Genomic DNA, 22,208 nt, shown 5'->3' with positions numbered 1-22,208 from the left:
CTTTCTTTTCCATTGGGAAAATGGCATTCTCCTGAAATGCATTGTTTAAAAGGTGGCATGCACAGTTTGCCAAAAGCGTTTTTCAACAGTGGAATATTTAATACAGACGACATAGAATACAAGAAGCAAGTATATGAATTAATTTACTTGTAAAAAGATGATTGTCCACTAAAAGATTTTGTAGAGGTGTCGTGTTATTCAAATAGTGGTGCATCAATTGCTTATAAAGGAAAGGTAAGTTTAGTTAACCGAAATTAATTTAGTCGGAAATGTTTTCTTAACCTTTTACTTTGCGAACTTGTTCAGTGATTGTTGAGCTACTACACTGCCAAAGGGTTTATTAAAATAAAACTCGACAACAGCGAGACATCTGAGTTTGTAGTGAATTGCAACCTGTGGTATGTACATTAGACTGGATAACGCATCTCTCGTAAAAATTAAAGCGGGAAGTTCGATCATTTGCTGTTGACTTAATGGGAGATGTCGGTCCTACTTTACTATCCTTTTATATTACAAATTCACATTTTTTGCTTTCTTACATTTTAAAAACTTCTGATTTGGACAAAGTTTTAATGAAATGTACAGGAAACCGGTGGAGAGTTTTAACCCTAATGTTGTATTTTCTGTGCATTTGTAATGACTGAGAAATGAGATAGCACGTTGTATCGCCATTTAAAAGTGGAAGTTGACAAGGACAATTTCTGTTCCGCGAGGCATTTTTCGAAGATGAATTGTCAATCTACAACAAAGTATAAACAAACGCATTCATATCTTCAATATATTCATCTATAGTGTAGATCTTCATAAAGGAACTGGTTAAAAACTCCGCTTCACTAATGAAAAATAGAAGTTTTGCATATTTCTATGATGTACATCTTCTATATTTTGATGATATAGTTTTCAATTTACTGATGTATATCAAAACATCTTTCTGATCAGTGGCGTAGCTAGCGAAAATCATTTGGTCGGTCTCACGAGGTGCCACCATGGTTGGCGCCGAGCGATGAATTTTTCCGAATTTAGACTCCCTAGAACGTCGGAAACGGCTATCTTAGAAAGCAAATGCGTGATGTTTATGCAGGGAATAGAACCATTTTGGTTAATTTAAATTGCCGAAGGATCTTATAGTAAAGCAGAGAAAGAGTTTAAAAATAGTTGCAGATATGTGATTTATTTTCTCAACACCATATACATAAATAGATACCTATGTACATCTTGTAAAGAAAGTTTGTTAAAAGAACCGAAAAAGGCTCAGATTTGTCATCAACAACTATCAAAATTTGTGATGCCGTTCATTGTCGTGCTGAAATGACAATCATCATTGCCTGCATTACAAAGTTCCCGAAAAAATTCTCACATGTCATGGACGTAAAACATCGTCAGCTATTTTTTATAAGAAAGCAAGTCTTCGTGGTTTTTCAATGAACTTCTTTACTACCTCATCATGCAATGTGTTGGCGTCTTCTTTCTCTGAGAGTATGTCTTTGTGAATGGAAATCCTGCAAAGAGAACTAAAACGTCCTTGGCTCATAGTATTTCTAAGATAATTTTTTACCCTCTTCAAACAAGAAAATGACCTCTCAACTGAAGCACTTGTAATTAACAAAACCCCATTTATCTTTAACAGTTTCACAACTTCTGGAATACTAGATTGAAGATGGAACTGAAAAATATATTTCAATAGTTCATCGCATGAATCACAATCAAAGTCTTTATCTCTGTAAAAAAAACAAAATGGCTAACTAGCATTGGTATGTCAAACATATCACCATGAACCTCCTTTAGATGATTTATCTTTTCTGAGGGCATTTCACCTTTCCACATCTTAAACACCCTAGGGATAACAAAGTCTAAAAATCTAAAACGCTCCATATCCTGAAATCGCTCAGTCAGCATAGTCACAATTGTGTCAAGAATTTCAAAATACATTTGTTTGTAATTATGCCGTTGGTCATACCTGGTTACTGGTGGTCCCACTTTCTCAACAGCCAGGTCGTACACCTGACAATATCTCAGAGAAACAACAAAGGCTTTGAATCTCTCAACCCTACTCACTCCGTAATGAAAGTCAGTGTCCTTGTCTTGCAAGATAGAATAAAGTATGGATGACTGCTCAAGAATTCTCTGGAAAACAAGTACCAAGAAACAAAACAAGAAGCCATTAAGGTAGCCAAGTAAACCAGTAACCTTACTTAACGTTTCATCATCCCAACCTATTGGATTATCAGTAAGATTTTGAAATATGTCTATCAATTTCTCATAGTTAGAATGCAAGACATTGATGACATGAGCCCTATAATACCATCTTGTGTCACCAGGACTAGGAAACTCATGCCTAGGGGATGATAGTAAAGCTTTTCTTTTGGGGGAATTGCCAGTAAAGGTGCAGAAAGCACTGATATTAACAAAGAAAGTCTTAACAGGTGAAATGGAGGATGCAGCTTGACATAATACTAGATTTAGTCTATGTGCAGCACATTGAACAAATTGAGCATAAGGATAATCCTGCTGAACTTGAGTTTGAACACCATTGAGATGACCAGACATAACAGATGCACCATCATAAGTCTGTCCAATAAATTTCTCTTTCACATTATTATAATGATTTAACTTACCCTTAACCACTGATGATATAGAAGTTGCAGCTGTCTTTCAATGACACTTTCCCCTTTGTCCATGCGAACAATTACACTCAATTGTTCTTTGGTAGAAACATCAGTTGCTTCATCAACCTGTATACTAAAGAAAGTGCAGCAATCTATTTCCTTTAAAATCTCATCCTCTATTATCTTATCAAGACAATCAATCAAATCATTCTAAATATCAGGAGAGACTCCAGTAAACCGCCCTCCCCCAGCAAGGTGGGCTTCAGCGACCCTGCCATGTAATCGCCTTTCAAAAACAGAATCCATCTTAGCAAAACTTTCAAGTAGCTCTCCATAAGTTCTACTATTCATGCTGCCATTAGATTCATCATGCCCCCTAAATGCAATCTCTTGCTTAGACAAGTATAAACAGCTTCTGTTATGGTTTTCAACATTTCCCTGTTTTGCCTTACCTCCTCGTTATGACGCTGAATCTCTTCACGTCTGGCTTGGGACATGAGATAGTCGACACGAGGCTGAAAACCGTAGGTCTTCCAGGTCTTGTAAGCACCCATGTGCCATTTTGCCATCTCAAGCTTCTTGCAATCGGATAGGAAATTCTTCATGTTTTTGAATGCCGTCTGCGTCCATGAAGATGACGATCCAGGGCAAAACAAAAGATAAGGCCAACAGAACTCTGCATTCTGTTCTGAGCTACCACAAAGCCAATCTTTCTTCGAGTACCAACTTTCCTGAAAGCTTCTATTGCCTGTAGTCGCTTGTAAATTTGGAATTGGCGGCTGCTTTACGAGTATTATTTTGCTCGCCTGATTGTCAAACAGAAAATGGTTTCTTTTGTAGTTCACTTATTATATCGATTTCATTAGCCGAAGCCATTGTAATGCACGTTATCACGATTTCCGAACGTATATTTCGAAAGCTCAAAATTCAAGTCACGCTTTTGAAAATGAGCCCCACTAGATGTTGTTAAACGTTTGAGTGTGTTCACAGCTACTCTCAACCAATCAGATTACAGATATTCCCACTATAGATTTTACTACTTGGTCGGGCTGAATTTTCAGAGCCCGACTAGATGTTGCGAAACAGCGCATTTGAGTTTGCTCGGTTGCTGTCAACCAATCAGAATGCAGATAATCCCACTATAGATGTTACTACTTGGTCGGGCTGAATTTTCGGAGCCCGACTAAGCTGCGTAATGCCTGGCACTAGAAATGCACTAGTCATTGTTGCTAAGTAACGTTTAAAAATATGATAATTTTGCTAATAACGACGCAATTTGACAAATATTACACTAATAGACTGTGGATTATTCCAAAAAGAGTCGCAGAATTTAAAATTTTCGCAAATTCAATTTTAACCCTATATTAACCCTTGTAGCAAATATGCTACATTGGGCAACACTAAAGAATTCCTACAAATTTTGCAATATTTTTTAACTTTATTCACCAGTGTAGATTTTTTGCTACATGTTTGATGCTAATTTATATTAATAAAGCATGTAACCCCCAGCTACTATTATTTACAAATCAAACATGGCGGATCACGAAAGAAGGCATGTGCGACAATCTGAGGCAATTTTAATTGCATTTACTGTTTTGAAATATGATGATTTGTTCCAAAACCTTTGATATTTTCAAACAAGGGCCTTCTCTAGACATTTCGTTTCATCTTTTGTTCTGAATAAATGCATCTTTATGTTCATAATTTTTCAATGAAAATCCTTGTTCCAAATCTGCTACATTGGTCAATAATTGAAAAACGAACTACATGAAGTATTTATTGTAAGTTGAGTTTTTGTTAAATTTATTGAAATATTGCCTATTTAAAATCAATCTTATGATACTTTTAACATATTAACTACTGTATAGAATGAAATTTCATACTATGGCTATGGTTTGTTCTAAATATTAGTTGATACATTTTATAAATGTATTGATCCATATATGTTTTTTTAGATGTCAAATCGCTTTGAAGATATAAGTGAGATCATTGATTATGTTATTGGTTCAGAGAGTGAGTTGAGTGATTTATCTAGTGATTATGAAGTAGATGAATGGCAACCACCTGGTGATGACAGCCAAGTTGCCAAACAACATGATGATAACATGGATATCCCGGCTACCATTCCTGATGATGAGGGCACAAGCATTGATCATCGTGCTACAGTTTCTGAAGAAGTGCCCCATGGCACAACTGCAAGAAGAAAAGAAAAACCAAAAAATTTATATAAGTTTGACAAGCGAAGAGCATTTGTTCCACCTTCAAACCTTGAATTCACAGATGCACCACTTTAACCTGAACCCAAAGATGACAGTCCCTACAACTACTTCAAATATTTTGTGACCAGCAACATGTTTGAATATTTGGCTGAAGAATCCAATCATTATGCCCATCAAAAAGCAGGGTTTTCACTACAAGCATCAGCATGTGAACTTAAAACATTTGTGGGTCTGTTTTTTCATATGGGATTGGTGCAAATGCCTGCTGTTGGTTGCTATTGGGAAACATACATCCATTATAATCCAATAGCTGATGTGATGTCAAGACAGCGGTTTCAAAAGCTTGCTTCCTATATGCACATTGCTAACAACCTAACAGTAACGGAGGAAAATAAGAATGATAAAGTCTGGAAGATAAGGCGATGGTGTGATGATTTAAATTCAAACTTTTTGAAAGTTAGTCCATCTGAAAACCAATGCATTGATGAAGTTATGGTTGCTTTCAAGGGAAGATCAATACTAAAGCAATATCTTCCAAAGAAGCCAAGAAAATGGGGATTCAAGCTTTGGGCTCGATGTTCATCAACAGGGTTTTACATGTTTTGATATTTACCAAGGAAAGAATGCCAGAACTGAAGAAGAAAGTAGTGTCTCTGGATGTGGATTGGGTGGAAATGTTGTTTTGAAGTTGTGTTCAACTCTTCCAACAGAAAGAAACTTCAAAGTCTTTGCTGACAATTTTTTCTCCAATTTTGAAATGGTTGCTGAACTAGAAAGAAGAGGATTACATTATGTTGGTACAATCAACAACAATCGTCTTCATGGGGCTCCTCTTAAATCAGAGAAAGAATTAAAAAAACAGGGGAGAGGGTCAGAGGACAGTGTTGTCGAGACAACAAGAAATCTCTCTTTGGTTCGATGGTATGATAACAAGTGTGTCACAATGATCTCCTCCTATATTGGTAATCAGGATGGTAATAATGTACAGAGATATGATAGGTCAAAGAAACAGCATATTAGTGTTAATCAACCATCGATTATTGCGGTTTACAACAAATCAATGGGAGGAGTTGACCTTATGGATATGCTGTGTTCGCTATACAAATATAAACTTAGAAGCAAAAGGTGGTATATTTACATCTTTTATCATACTCTCACAATTGCACTGGTAAATGCATGGCTCCTATACAGAAGAGATTGCAAAATTCTTAATATCAGAGCAATGCCATTGAGAAAATTTCAAGCTATGGTTGCCTTTGCCCTGTGTAATGTAAACAAACCACAACGTGGACGTCGGTCAATAGAAAGTGCAAGAAAGAAGAGAAAAAAATCAGTAAATCCAGCACCAGTAGAAGATGTTCAATTTGATGGTGTTGATCATTTGCCCATTTATGCAGAGAAACGACAACGTTGCCAAAAGTGCACGGATGGATTTTCACTTGTTATGTGTGGGAAGTGCAAGGTTCATTTATGCTTGAACAAAAATCGTAATTGCTACACTGCATATCATAGAAAGACATGCTAAAATTAATGTTTTAATGGCATATATTATGTTTTTTTTAGAACTAAAACTATTCACTGAACCTTGAGGCTACTTACAATATATATTACATGAACATAATTAATGTTAGTTTACACCTTATTTACCAATGTAGCATATATGGTACAATAAAGAAATTCTTGGAAAACATGATAAAATGATTTTTTTCTTTTTCGTATGGTTAGTTATGCAAAAAATAAAGTGATAACCAAAGAAAATTTTTTTTCAGAAATAATTAGTCACTATGGTTAATATAGGGTTAAAGAAAACAAATTTTTCATTTTTGAGATGGGCCCGACCAGCCAGACCGGTAGCTACGCCACTGCTGGTAGATACAGCAAGAAAATCTATATAGCATTAATTGACTGCGCGATTAGTGGCATTAGTAGTCATGATATGCTGGCTTACTTCGGACTTTAGTTAGGTAGTTTCTTGTATTCTGTACTTAATCGCAAATTTGCACTCCAATTTTTTTATTTTGCACCTCTTAATTGCAGCAGGTTTAGTACAAACTGATGGGTATATTCCGTTGTCCGTCTTACTTTAGTCAATCACAAATTCATCGACTCCATCAAAACTTCTACTTACCTTACTCGCTCTATTTTCGTGGTTTTAAGGTAATATACTATGTAAGCTGGCCTTTCATTATCATATCCCACTATTCCAGCAAGGAATTGTCGCAATGTTCACATGCCTGATCTGTCCAGAAGCTTTCTTATAGATTTTGTTAAAATTGTCACCCAAAACAAATGGATGATCAAGATGAATTCCAAGCTTTATATATGCATTAGAAGCAACACAATTTACTAATTCCTCTTTCACACAGATCAATAAGAACTTTTTGATTTTTTATGATTTCTCGAGCCAAATAACATACATTCAGTTTTACATTTTGATAGATTAATCATCAGCTCATTTTGCTCAAAAGATTGAAAGTAAGTTCACTTAGATCCTCGATAATACCAACCTCTTTATGGGAAAAAATATACTTTCGTAGAAGCACTATTGCTAATGCGCATTTAATGTAGACCACAAATTTTTTGAAAATAGACATGTTTCGACATCTCAGGATGCCATCTTCAGTATAAGTGAATAATTACATAAATAATACAAGGTTATATAAAAGTAATATGATACATATATTATAACAATAATAAGGAAATGATTACATGTTTGTAAAAGTAGATCGTCCAGGTTGGTATAGTCCTGAGGAGGACTCTTTTTGTTGTTGTTGACTGACGTTTCGACAACCTTAGCGATAGTCATCTTTAGAGTCAAATGAGGAGTACAGACAGGTTGGCCGTATTTGTTATCTGCTTCTTATGTCATTGTATTGTGTGTACAGGAAATGTGTATTGTCATTGTAAAATTGGTGTGAAGTGAAATATTTTTATTTTTAGTTGTGATGTGTGATTTAGGTGTGATGTTTTTAGTTGTATTGTGTGGGTGTCAATTGTGTATTGTCATTATGAATTAGTGTGAAGTGTAATGTTTTAAGTTGATTGTTTGTTTGTATTGTGAATAAGTCGTTTTTAAGGTGCCGGTAATTGCTGGGATCTGTTCAGGGCGGTTTGTTCCAAGTTGGTGTACCAACTTTCTAATGTAAGCCGTTGTCTATATACTCTTATGTCTCTTATGTCTATAGACAATCTCTTATGTCTACAGACAATCTCTCAGCCGTTGTCTATAACAGTATTTCATAAAAACAGTCCTTCTAAGGACTATACCAACCAGGACGATCTACATTTACAAACATGTAACGATACTCCCGGGATCAAACCATTTATTTTACCATTTACTTTGATAAGGAAATGAGATAAATTAATGTAGAGCGTGTTACAAACTAAGTATTCTGTCGAATTTAAAAACTTGAACACTCTTCGACAGAGCATACAAAAATAACAGTACGACCAATGGCTTTTAAAGAGACAAAAAACCCATCACATCCATTCTCTTACGAAACGTCTTCCCACTACACTTTATTAACAGAACGGTAAAACGATATCTCGACAACAAAAATAACGATAACCTCAAACTGGACACTGAAACTCCTGATACGGCGACCACAACCAACGCAAACAAAAATTCCAAAATAACAAGTCAATACTTTAAACTATAATACATAGGACATTACTCACGACACACACAAGGCAGACTTACGAACATTATGAAAGGCAGATGTAGACATTCGACTAATTTTCACATCATTTAAAATCAAAAACTTCTTCTCATTCAAAGACCCGATCCCTGATTTAATTAAATCAATGGTGGTATATGAATTCAATTGCGCGGGATGTAATTCCCGATAAATTGGTGAAACTTCGCGCCATTTATCCACCAGAATCAGGAAACAAACCAAAACAGACAAAACCAGTCTACCCGTATTCTTGTTTTCCACTTAATCATATAAATTCGACAACAACACTTCATAGGATTTGCAAAGATGCAATTGCATGTCATTGAAGATGTTTTGCATTTCCGCTATCTAGTAAAAACGATGTCTTGCTCAACATAAGACATATTCAAGTGTTGCTCTTTTTTATACAAATAATAGTTTTCTGAGGAGAAAAGGCAAATACAGATATAAAGAAAAGTCAAACCGTTTTTATTTCTATAAATTTATAACATTTCTTTTCTCATTATAGAACCTAGGCCTGCATTACATGTTTGTAGATGTAGATCGTTCATCAGGGGCGGATCTAGAGTATGTCAAATCCGTCGCGCGACTGATGTTTGAAATTCAAAAATTACCTATTCATATTAATTAAAAATTCATTAATTATTCTTACTTTATTATCGCATTTACTTCGTGATAAAAATCCAGCTTTATTTATTATTGAAAACTAATGACTAATCCAATGAATATTTCGTTGGTAATTTTAATTGACCTGGAATAACCGACTGATAAGCGGGGTGGCTTGACTGGTTCGACTGATAAAGGAGTCTATGAACGCCAAAAACGCTTATTTTATTGGTCAATGGCCAGATCAGTGGACAGTTTAGAAATTAGAATAGTCTCGACTGATAAGAGGGGTGGCCGGACGTATAAGGTAGTCCGATTGCTATCTTACAATTGGTTCATTTGAATTTTTGTTTTATTGTGATTGGTTTGACGGATTTCGTCTGATAGCCAACTGAACTAATCAACTGAACAACTTGGGGCTTTTCAGTTTATGATCATTGATCATTCAATCATTACACAGTTATACTACATATTGTTTAAGATTTGAGAAAACTAACATTGATTACATGAGAAGCTGTTTACTATAACCTGTGATTTTGAGTCTTCTGATCCATGAAGCTTTTTATTTTGACAATTTGACTGGAATGGTATTAAACCTTAGTATTTCACATACATGAAATGTTGTCCCATGTCACATATTGTCCACTTTTCTAACTGAACACCTCATGTAGAGATGTAAAGGTGTGTTAATCTATGGCTCATACCAGATTGTTTGCCATAAATTGTAAAGGGCTATTGATGTATAAAAAGCATTTTCTATAAAGTAAAAATGTCTTCCTATGTATGCAGATAAACCTTGAAATTTGGCAAAACAGCAAAGTATTTCTCATGATCACTAGGTAATTTTTCTGATGATCATTATAATTTCTAAACTAAATTATTTCAGATTTACATTTAAACGAGCTTTGATCATATGAAAAGATATTTATCATAACCAGTAAGCATGACACATGAGCCAATTTTAACATTCATGTATTTGCAAATACAATGCTACTAGTGATTGCTATATAGCACACTTTTCATATACTTACAGAAGATAATAGTCTAGTGAAATTCCTAAAAGCAAATTTTCACTGTGATAATTTTTGCTTAATCTTTGGCAGAAAAAAATTTTGAGTTTTTTCTCAAAGGTGAATTTGCTGGCACTGATGTGGAGATGGGTAAAGGGTTACAATAAACTTGCATGGTTTGAAGTCTGAGCTTTTCTATATCTATGAACTGTTACTTGTAGTACCAAATTTCTAACTTAACTCATTACATAGAGGTTTGAATGGGGGTCTCTAGGGGGGTCTATGCCTGACAACTTGGTAGAAATTTTTAAAGACTATATCTGTTTTTGAATAGCATTATTGTAAAATAAACTCTACGTTCTTAGACATGCTAATGAGCCATATATTTGGCATGATAATGAGCCTAAATATTTGGCAAAACATTCAAGTATTGTTCACTTCATATTTTTTTTTGAAAAAAACGTAAGCAAAATGTGTTGTTTTTACGCAAAAACAATGCCCACAAAATACATTTTGTATTGCTCTAAAACGCTGAAAATGGCATTTTTAAGGCTCTGAAATTCAAAGTTTCTTAGGGGAGAATGCCTCAGACCCCCCAGGGGCGGAGCGCCTCCGACGTTTTATGAGTGATGTTTGAAAAATCCTAGATCCGCCCCTGTCGTTCATGTTAGTAGAGTCCTGAAAAGGACCGTTGTTATTGATGTAGACTGACGTGTCGACAACCTTAGCGGTAGTCATCTTCAGAGTCAAATGAGGGGTAAATGTTAGGTTAGCCGAATTTGTTAGCTGGTTCTTACGTCATTGTATTGTGTGTACAGGAAATGTGTGGGTGTCAACTGCGTGTTGTCATCGTGGATTAGTGTAAAGTGTAATGTTTTTGTTGCTTGTTTGTTGTATTGTGAATGAGTCATTTTTAAGGTGCTAGTAATTGCTGTGATCTGTTCAGGGAGTTTTGTTACAAGTTGTCATATCAATTTTCTAAGGTAATTTACACTTAAAATTTTAACAACTGCAGTTCATGATGACGCTGTTTGCACCTGGATATTTTTAGTACTACTCTATCGTATGTAATGTTTAATTTGCCAGAGTAATTGTTTTATGTTGCTTTGTCTCATGTTTTTAGTTTGGTGAGAGAAACATTTTGACAAATTTTGGACAAACTGGATGGATGAAATGAATGAAAAAATAAAAAAAGACATTTTGAATATTGGTAATTATACAATGAGATATTTTTGTCTGTTTTAATGATTCACCAATATTTGTCCTAACACGGTTTTCGTATTTAAATAAAAAACATATGAATTGGACGAGATTTAAACTCACATCTTTAAGATGCCAGTCCACCACTCTATGTGTTGAGCTACCAAGCCCACAGGGGTTGAAGACACTGATATCGAAAAAGACTGTATCAAGCAACTCTATATTTGTCTGGTAAACAAATTTTGAAGCCAACCCTGCCGTTATTACGGGACCAACACATTGAAAGATTTTTTAACAAAACTATGAAAAACATAGGAACACATGGCCAAATCATGCTTTAAGTAAACACAGAAGATGAAAAACAACCTTTGTGGCCATAGTAAAGCGAGTCAGAAACATTGAGTTTTATTAAATTACCTGGAGTTGAAGAGGGGTATGGACAGGGGTATCAAAAATATGGATGCCACAAGGAAACCTTAGGTGAAAAACTTCCACTTGAAAAATTATTTTTATCATTCACTCCTCCCAGTGGCTGAGCTTAAGTTGAGTACTTGACAACTGACTAAGTATTGTATGTAAACTGTAGAAGACAAATTTTTTTTGGTTTTGTGGTCAAGTCTTTTTATTTCGAAACGCGGCTGCGAAGTACTTGTTCTGTTTATCAGTGCAAAATTGCAGAGTTATGGACGCGTGCATTGAAAACTTTTTATTTGCTCTATTATTTTGCCACCCAGAAACCATACAATATTTTGGCTATTTAGAAAGAAAGTTTTGAAATATAAGACTTGCTGTTACGAGTTACGACTGCGCAATAACAATATAAAATTTGAAGATATTCCGGGGGAGTGCAAAACTTTTCATTGAATGAGGCCACGTCATTTTTCACCCAAAATTTGCCATATTTGGTATACACACATGGCTAGACTTGTCTGAAACCACTTAGAAGCTGATTTGCCGCTATGCTTGTATCTCGCGTGAACTGTTTTATTTGCGTGACGGATTGTTTTGCCGTCACGTAAATAAACTGCTAACTTGGAAATACAATTCTAGCCTAAGTGTTTTATTTTTTTCAAAACCGTTGGCAAAATTTGGTTATTAATGTGTTAATATGCATTGTGGACGTTCCAAGGATTGTTTTGTATAAGTAACGCTGTATTATATGAAACATAAAAGTGAGAACTTCCTTCGAAATATGAATTTTTCATATGTCATCGAAAGACTAAAAATTTAAGATAAAACTGATAACAGGTAGTCTGTATCTTTGATTGCTGTGCAAAATACACACAATCCACTTAAAATAACATGTTTCATAACAGTTTTATTGCTTTTAAAGTTAGACTTGCTTTGTAAGAATTTCACATGCTCTTCTTTTAATGTGTGAAGTTGATGATTTGAAATTTTGAACTGTGGGTGGTTGTTGGTTCTTGTCATTTACTTCTCCCACTTCTCAAGAACTGGTGGAAGATTTGACATGCATCCATATTTGTGTATTGAGCATTTTATCAGCAAGTTCATGCTTATAAATAAATAGCCAAGTGTACAACATGACAAGTATTGCTAAGATGACCTGTTCTAGATAAATGCCAAAAAGCATCCATCATCCTCAGTGGTTTGAACCAGTGTTTTAAAATGGTTAAAAAGCCAGCAAAGCTATATAATACATCAAAATTTTACAGTTTATCATATTGATTATAAAATTAGTTTTCTCTTGTAATACAGATGATGATAAATGTAAATGAAATGTATTATACTTCAGGATTTGTGTTTAAAATGTTTGGTCATATTTGTGAAAGTATATGATGATTCTATAATATTTGACTAATAACCTTTTTCATACTTCTATTACATTACAATTTTTGCTTAAGTGTTTCAAAAGTTATGAATATGGAGTGTCATTTGTGTTTTTTGTCTTTTTCTAAGTGGGTATTGACCCTTTTTTAATATTGTCTCTTTAATGGTGCAATTAATAATAACACAATAATATAGGATAACAGTTTTTTTTAAAACGAACTCAAAATATTTTTTGCCAACTTTTTGAAATAGTTTGCAAAGTGTTTTTCTTTTTGTTTACGCTCTGAACTTTCAAAAAGGACTGGGGCGAGCTAATTTTGAATACAGAATGAAATGCCATCAAATATTTATTTTTTGTCGGTAAGCAGGCAAAGTCGCAGTATAGCAAGATGTCACTGAATGTCATTTGAAATTGGAACATTATGCTAATTTCTTTTTCTAATTGATTCTGGGGATCGGCATTTAATCTTGGTCTTATAAAGGCATAAAACATGAAGAAACCTTGTCTTTATGTTTAGATGAATCAAAATGTTAATCCAGGTTCTATAAATGATGCAACAATATCTTCAAATCATAATTGTCTCAGGTATTGCAAAATATTCAAACTTATTTGATTTCATGAAACATTCCACGAAAAGAATAAAACTGTTCTTTTGAGCTGTGTTTTAGCGGAAGGTACACACAATAAAGTTGTCATCATAGCATATCCCTTTATTTACATTCTTTTTCTGTGCCACGCATTTTAATGTATTTTTCAAAGATTGATCTAGTGTTTGTAAACATTGATGATACATTTCTGTGTTTTATCTTATAAAACTTGAATATTAAGTTATGATGATTTGGAAAATGATGTAGAGAATACTTAATTTTTAAATTTTATGTTGTCGTGAATATGATGACAACAGATGCAAACAAAACGTTAATTGCCTCCCCTCATGGTTAGAGAAATTGAAAAATGAGAGAAAAAAAACATTACAAATTTACTCAATGCATCTTGTAACTTAATCTAGTTTGAAAATATATAGTTAGTATATTAATAAAAAATGTTAGGCTTTCAAACGTATTAAACAAACTTCTCAACCATTTTATTTTTGTTAATTTTACAAGATGTAAAAAGAGAAGTTTTTAATGTTATATTTTCAAGATTTTTTTCAATTACAAACTATTCTTTCTTAGGAAAGACTAAATCATTAAAATTTTGTTGCTCATGTCATGACAATGTAATTGCAAGTGGCAAGTGCAAGTGACATTCTCTGTAAGCAGGCGGCAATCAAAGGCAATCTCCTCAATGGCCCAATGCGCCGACGCCGATTCCAAAGCCGACGCCGTTGTCTGTATATGCCTAAAATTTCAAAAGAAAAGTCAAACAAAAAAAAGAATTTTCTCATAAGATATTATTTAGCTACTGTTCTGTCCCAAAATTTTGACCGACGTAAAAACGCTGCGAAAGAAATCATTTCAAAGATGAAAATGCAAAACACATCATAGTTCAAATCAAGCCTTTTACTTTTAAAAATATGCTGCGGAAGAAGTCAAGTCAATCAACGTTTGGGAGGTCCGTACGGAAAAAATATTTTCACGTGGTCAATATGCATGTTGAAACTAAAATTGGATTGTTTTCTAGGAGCTTTGCTTCCCCTGTATAATAAAATTCACTCTTGCTATGATAACTTTCATCCGAATACACTTAATTTGATTTGTCGTTGAACAATTTGTATCGATTTTAAACAATATTTGAAAATTTCCATTTCACTTCGTAAACAAATACATTTATTGTAGAGATATCGTATAAAGCTTCCAGCTGAGGTAGCTAATCAAATTGTTGGAAATCAAAACAATCGCTTTAGACTGTTAAGCAAAAAATAAAATGAAATATGTTCAAGAAAGTCGCTAAAAATTCTATGGTTCTCAATTTTATTTTTCTAGCTTTAGCAAGAAAATACAGTCCAACATTTTTTAAGTTTTTAACAGCTATTGTTATATCCTCCATCAAGAAAAAAATGCAAAGAATAAATTTTGTATAGGTAATAGCATGGTTTCGAGTGAAATTTGAGAAAAATTTTCACAAGTGAGTTTTTCAAAGTTTTTTAATTCTCTTGATTTTCAACATAAGCGTACGTACATTTCACTCGGCAAGTTATTTATAGCCTATCGATGGAGCGGCTCGTTTCATTAAACTGTCAGGCTGATTAACCAATCAGCTCGATCAAGCAAATAGGAGCACATTTAAAAAAATAAATTGCACTATGTTTCCTTTTTTATTGCATTGTGTTTCATATTTTTGTGCTGGTGTTTACGATAAATTGCACTCCTCTAAATCAATCCGAATTGAGAAATTTTTTATGCATATTATTAAGAAGTTAGCACTCTATTCGCCCTTAAAGTGCTCCTATCAATAAAAACGTTTATTTGAAATATAAAAATAGGTGGAATGTCTTATGTATCAGGGAAAAAAAAATTCAGTATGGTTAAATCATCTTTTTGTTATGAAGGTTGAAAGTTGATTTTCAATGGATCATGTCTATGGTGGCAGGAAGTCTGGGTCAACCTAATATATATATATATTGTATAGAGAATCCCTTGCATAACATCACAAAGTAAGTCATTCTAGGCTTTTCAAACGAGGGAAAAGGTCTATTAAAAGTAGCATTTTTGCCAGTTTTAAAAAGCCATGAAAATGGAACGGTGGGAAACATCAAAACGTATTAACTAGTACGTTTCAAATCACCCCTAAATTGAATATTGCAAATTGTTTTTTGAAATGGGCACTTTTGAAGTGCATCAATGGACTATCTAAGGTAGATGCAATATCTTCATCTTAAGTAAATACAGTATGTAATTTTCAAGAAATTCTCTGATACGTTTGGCAAGAAAACATTTTTCATAAATAATTTCATAATGACTTAAATCTGTAGGAGCCAACGGTATTAATGCATCTGCCTCCTCTGACACAAGGAGAATACTGACATTCGTTGATTTCTGAACATTCATAAATCAGTTACGAATTCCCATATAACTTCAGGATAAACGTTTGTATAAAAGCTCATCCCCAATCACAATCACTGAGCATGGCTCCAAAGTCATCTAATAATTATTTAAGGCCTTTGTTGCACTCAATGAATGTGATTGTTAGTGAGCTTTCATAATAAGGAGAAAGTTCACATTAAAATCACATGCATACTAAACTATCACCTTTTATGCATTAAAACTATTAAGCACATTTTGCAAACAACCTCTTAAGTTGGTTTAACAACTTTTTTAAATTTTTTCGGGCAAGTGTGAACTCAACTGACAGATGTCGTTTCTCAAATTAACCTAATATTACTATAAACAAATATATTGTTCCCATCATACTTATTTAAATTGATTGCTCGCTTGATGGTAAATGTTAAACTAAAAGATTTTTTCATTAAAATGAAATTCTAATTTTTACTTAAGCTGCAGTAGCGAAAGTCTCGGTGATGTTGTAGATCTACTGAAGCCCTCTCCGACAAAATTTTTTTTAGAAATTTTAAATTGGCTTTGAAATAGTGATAACAAGCAAATGTTCTAAAATTCTAAGAAAAATTGCTAAAAAACAAGCAGTTCCATTTATGCTTCATTACCTCCAACTTGCTTTAGTTTTATGTACAATTTAACAGCTTCAAGATTTTGAGTGAATCAATCTTTGCAAACAGAGAAATAAGTTTAAGAATTTTTTTGGAAATCAAGGAGCTTTATAGCCTGCGCATAGACCTAATTACCAGGTAATACATGTTTGTGAGTACTTCACACTTTTCATGTTCAGTGACGTCAACTTTATTTTGATTTTCTATAACTGAATGCCAATGGCTACCTTTATGAAACGCACTTAAACTGTTGTTGAGTGGTCTACAAAAATTGAAAACAAGGCGATCTACGGAGATGAAATTTGGGATGAAGCTATTCAGAACAATTAGAGTGTGTATAGCATTTTTCCTCTGTATGTAGAACAACCTGATGCTTAGAAAAAGTTCTTTTCCGCGCAAGATGTTTTTATGAACGTTCTTACTTCAAATGGCAAATCTTTTTTCTTTCAACTTCATGTCAACTTCATGTAAACTTCGTGTCAACGTCAATATAAATTTTCTGCTTGAAACAAAACTTGAAGACGATTTAACATAAGCTATCAGCTATAAATTAAACATGCCTTTATTTCTTTTTCTTGCAGGAGAAGACTTCTTCAAGAAAACCCTTTTTAAATATACATCATAATTTTTGCATTTGACTGTAAAACTCTCAGGTAAGCCTGCAACATATATCTGATAAGATCTAGATACAGCAACTTACCGATACATTTCATTTTAGATTTGTCAGGTTTGTATCCAATGGAGCATAGGCATTCGTAGGAGCCTGGGATATTCATACATGAGTGTTTTTTGCCACAAGGAAAAGACTGACATCCTCCGATATCTAATATTTTACCACAAATTGTTTTAAAATTTGAGTAATAGAAAAAAATTATGGCTGTTATACAATAATGGTGTAGATGGTAAACATGAATATTTTCATTTTAGTTTTTCATTTTGAATTTTTCTTAATGGATTTTTTGTAAAATGAAGAAAACAGTTGTTTCAAAATTTTAGTATTTGATTTGAACTAACCAACATTTAAAACTTGAAACAAACTCTATATGAAATAAAACAGGCAAAGTTTATGATCTTAATAAAAATCCTTTAAGAACTATCTTTTTAATCATCATTGAGAAAAAACAGGAACTAAAAGAGATATATTGCTCTGCGTAGTAGGTCTAAAATAACATGACCGTAAATCTTTTTAGCTGTCAGCAAACCCTCTGCTTATTATTTTACTACTTTCTTCAAGAAAACGGATGCCTAGGAATTAAATATAAAATCTTTAGAAATTAAACATTCTAGTCTATTTAATCATTTAATGATGATTTCGTGGGTTTTTTTAACAGTTTTACTCATTAATCAAGATAATTAAGTCTAGCAATTCAGCAAAGGTAAGAAAGAATGAGGATTATTCCCATTCATAATTTGCCTTTTGTTGCGCCATCGATTAAATGAATTGTACTTCCACCAATAACAAATTTTTAAAATTTTAAGGATTCAATTTTAGCGCTCTACAGTCTGTAACATGGCCGAATAAGTGCTCTACATTTTAACTTTAGTTTTTCTTTTTGGAAAACTGAACTCTATGAAATTTACATATCTAATAGCATAGTTTCGAGTGCAATTTGGAAAAAACAAGCACGAATGAGTTTTTCAAAGACTATCAAAATTGCACGTGTCCGAAGGGCGAGTGCAATTTGAAGTCATTGAAAATCTCACTCGGGCATGTTCTCTAAATTGCACGCGAAACTATATTATTACTTATTAATAATATTCAAGAAAAAATTTCTTAATGCTGTTAAATTTTAGCTTCAGAGTACGTATACTTAAGCCGGCAAGTTACTATCGACAGGCTCGTATTTTTAATTCTGTTTTCTATTACTTTTCACATCACCATAACTTCCACACAAAAAGCTAAAACAAGGTATCTACTTTTAGCAGTATTCATATTTTCGTCCAGGAACGTCTTGTTAACAATAAACGCAAAAAGAAAATGTACTTAAAACTTACGCAAGCTATTGTAATTGCTTTGTTTATATGTAACGTTCCCAAATTTGAAGTGTTTTATTTTCTTTAACTCTTAGACCACTTCTTTCTTTGACTAATCAGTCAGGAGTGTATTTTTCAAAATTAAATTGCACTGGTGTTTCGATTCTTTGCACAGGTGTTTCGCATTTTTGCACCAGTGTTTCACATTTTTGCACTAGTATTTACTATAAATTGCACTGCTCTTAACCAATTAGAATTAAGAAATTTTTTCATGTATATTATTTTAAAAATAATCATCCTATATGATGCCAGCAGTTTACCACAAAATACTAAATGTATATAAAGTATCTAATGTAGTAATGACTGTAGTACTCACAGTTTAAATTAGGTCTCTTGCGTTGACAGATGAAATTGAAGTGATACCCACATGTAGCGTCATTCCACCGGAAGTTAAATTTTCTGGGATGAATTACAACACAATCTTCTACACCAAATCTTCTGTTACTAGGTTCTCCATAATGCCATAATGTGAAAGTGGGCTTGAAATTTTGAACTGTGTAGAATTTATTGTCGCTTTTCTTACGAAAAAACCCAATAAACACATTCGTATGGCGTAGTTTTATCATAATTCTTGAAAGGGCAATATTCTCTGCCTTGTTCTTTGGAACAGCAAGATATCCTCCCTTCTGTTGACAAAGTTTTTTAGCTTGATGCCCATTTGCTTTTTTTTTACTGAAGAAATAGCAAGATGATTCTACATCATACCAACCAGAAGGACAGCTTGCTAAACGATTGAAAAATCAAGAACATGGACCTGTTTGAAGAATAATCTTTCAAAATAGAATAAGTATTTTTTTAAACATAGAAATATTCATTTTAACATCTTTATATCATAGAATTTTTCTTAAAACTGAAATAAAAAAATTAGTGTTGGAACTGGTGGAGACTTGATGTAATATTGTGGAGGAGTGATCATTTAAAAAGGTTTTAGAACGTCTAGAGTGATGCCTGTCAAAATATATTTAAAGTTTTAATTTACATAATTCATACTTCAATGAAGCCAAGCTATAAAAAAGTCATGATGTTCTAATGCATATTTTTGGAAGTGCACAGTACTGTCAAACCAATGAAGAATAACATGAGTAACATCTCTACTATGTCAAAAATTTAAACCTGCACGTAGATGATTTTTACTTCAGAACCGTTAATGAAAGTTATAGTTAATGATTGTAATAAATCCATACCATTGCATGAGTTACATTCTCCTGAATATCCTTTTATACATGTGCAATTCAATGTTCCATTAATTTTAGTATAGTATGTGTTTGGTCCACACAAAGGAAATCGAAAAGTGTTTGTCGCTATAGATGAATGAAAAATAATATTTAATCAGGGCTTTTAAATGTACTAAAATAAAGCAAATTCCGAAGAGGGACATCTCGTTTTCTTGATATTCAAGATATTACAAGAGTTTGAAACAAAATAATGTGTAATATTTCGTCTTTATTCCAAAGACATCATCAGACTTATGGTTTACAATGCAGGCTGCGAAACTTTTATATATTTACAAGCGGAAATGGCAGTTATGTAATTAGAGAACTATAAGACTAAAATATACTAACATTAAAATAGAGATAGTTTCTTACAAGCTTTAAGACCACTTTTAAGTTGTGGCATATCGCGTTTTATCAAAAGTGCTTCTAAGATGAGAAGTTGATTAGGATTATTATTTTTACAGTGATATAATATTTTGGTATTACTAGGAATCAAGTTACAAGTTAATACCAAAATATTATATCACTGTAAAAATAATAATCCTAATCAACTTCTCATCTTAGAAGCACTTTTGATAAAACGCGATATGCCACAACTTAATAGTGGTCTTAAAGCTTGTAAGAAACTTTCTCTATTTTAATGTTAGTATATTTTAGTCTTATAGTTCTCTAATTACATAACTGCCATTTCCGCTTGTAAATATATAAAAGTTTCGCAGCCTGCATTGTAAACCATAAGTCTGATGATGTCTTTGGAATAAAGACGAAATATTACACATTATTTTGTTTCAAACTCTTGTAATATCTTGAATATCAAGAAAACGAGATGTCCCTCTTCGGAATTTGCTTTATTTGTATTATTTGAAATTGTCTGCTTGTCCTGGTTAAATGTACTATATACTTCAATCAAAAAGATGTTATCAACTTCAGTTTATAACCCCAAAAAAGAAATTTGTGTATATTTTTGCATGTCTGAGGAAGAAGATTCGTAATTGCTACTATTGTAAACGACATCACCTTGGACTTGAATGTCTTTTGTCTCTTGTTGTTTAAATGGCTTATTTTATTTACTTGTGCATTAACTGGGCTTTCTTGCAAGTAACATTCTTAACAGTGCCATTATCAATTTCATTACAAATATATTGTTTTTGCTGTATATAGTGCAGAACATTTTTGGACCCTGCATTTTTCAATTTTTTGTCATCTATTTTACGTACTTAAATGTGAGAGTTTTGACAAATTGATTGGTTGATTGATTGATTTATGTATTTATTGATTGATTTATGGAAATGATTGATAGAATTGTAGCTTACCGTTTAGTCTTGCGTTAATGCTATGTATTACTGCCAAACTATAACGACCATTACCAGTAGGAAAGAAAAAATTCCAATTCTTACGTTGATCTGTTATGTTATGGACACCTACGATGCTTTCTTTCTTACTATTTAAGAAGTAAAGAAAATTCTCAAATATTACCATGGGACCTCCTAATATTCCAAAACCAATCAAATTTTGTGCTTTGTAATCACTAGAAAACACTCTCCCATTAGAAAAGTGCCAATAAAATTTCTTTTTATCCATGTCAATTGTTAGATCATTTGCTTTTGACTTAAGAGGAACTGACAAAATGCAATGTTTATGTTTGGCAATGCTCCATATCCAAATGACACGTTCTGTATCTTCCGCCAAGAAGAGATACCTGAAAAATATGTTTATTCCTACATTGTTTTTAACTACTATAACAAACAAAAACTAAGCAGATTGAAATATGTATGAATTGCAGTAATGTAAATTCTTTTTGTAAATTATTCATTCATTGACCAAAACATAATTTGTTTTTATGCCATTTTGACAAATAGACTTTGTTTTTTTACAGGTACAAGACTAGTTTGAAATTTCGACAAGATAAAAAATTTTTGTTTAGCATATGAACGACTGGATTAGCTACTATGAACATGTTCATATGAAATATTTTAAAAGTTCAACAAGACCATTACCATCTGATATATTTATGTAGTACAAGATGATACCTAATCCGATTACAAAGTTCATGTATAACTCAATATTTTAGACGGAAACAAGAAAATTTGTTTTATACAATTGAAAATCCTCAAATGGATTATCTCCTTGAAATAGACGACCTCCAATCGAAAAGCGACAAAACAAGCCTTAATATTTGAAAGATTTAGTTCGTATTTTTTACAATTAATAATATCAAGGGTGTTTTATTGTTGATAGAGCTA

At 33.0% G+C, this 22,208-nt stretch overlaps 2 long non-coding RNA genes across 2 annotated transcripts; one reads left to right on the top strand and one right to left on the bottom strand.

Annotated features, from left to right (window-relative positions):
- Positions 1–1,286: 1,286 nt before the first annotated feature.
- LOC124454749 lies at positions 1,287–18,796 on the top strand. Its single transcript, XR_006951594.1, has 3 exons — positions 1,287–1,368; positions 16,563–16,572; positions 18,787–18,796. It is a non-coding gene; the product is annotated as an uncharacterized LOC124454749 (long non-coding RNA).
- LOC124454750 lies at positions 14,376–19,373 on the bottom strand. The gene is made up of 3 exons (XR_006951595.1): positions 19,068–19,373; positions 17,418–17,540; positions 14,376–14,451 (listed from the first exon to the last, which is right to left on the bottom strand). It is a non-coding gene; the product is annotated as an uncharacterized LOC124454750 (long non-coding RNA).
- Positions 19,374–22,208: the final 2,835 nt, after the last annotated feature.

Source organism: Xenia sp. Carnegie-2017, unplaced genomic scaffold, assembly GCF_021976095.1.
Source record: "Xenia sp. Carnegie-2017 unplaced genomic scaffold, XeniaSp_v1 HiC_scaffold_3, whole genome shotgun sequence".
NCBI lineage: Eukaryota > Metazoa > Cnidaria > Anthozoa > Malacalcyonacea > Xeniidae > Xenia > Xenia sp. Carnegie-2017.
This window is presented reverse-complemented; position numbering and strand designations above follow the sequence as displayed.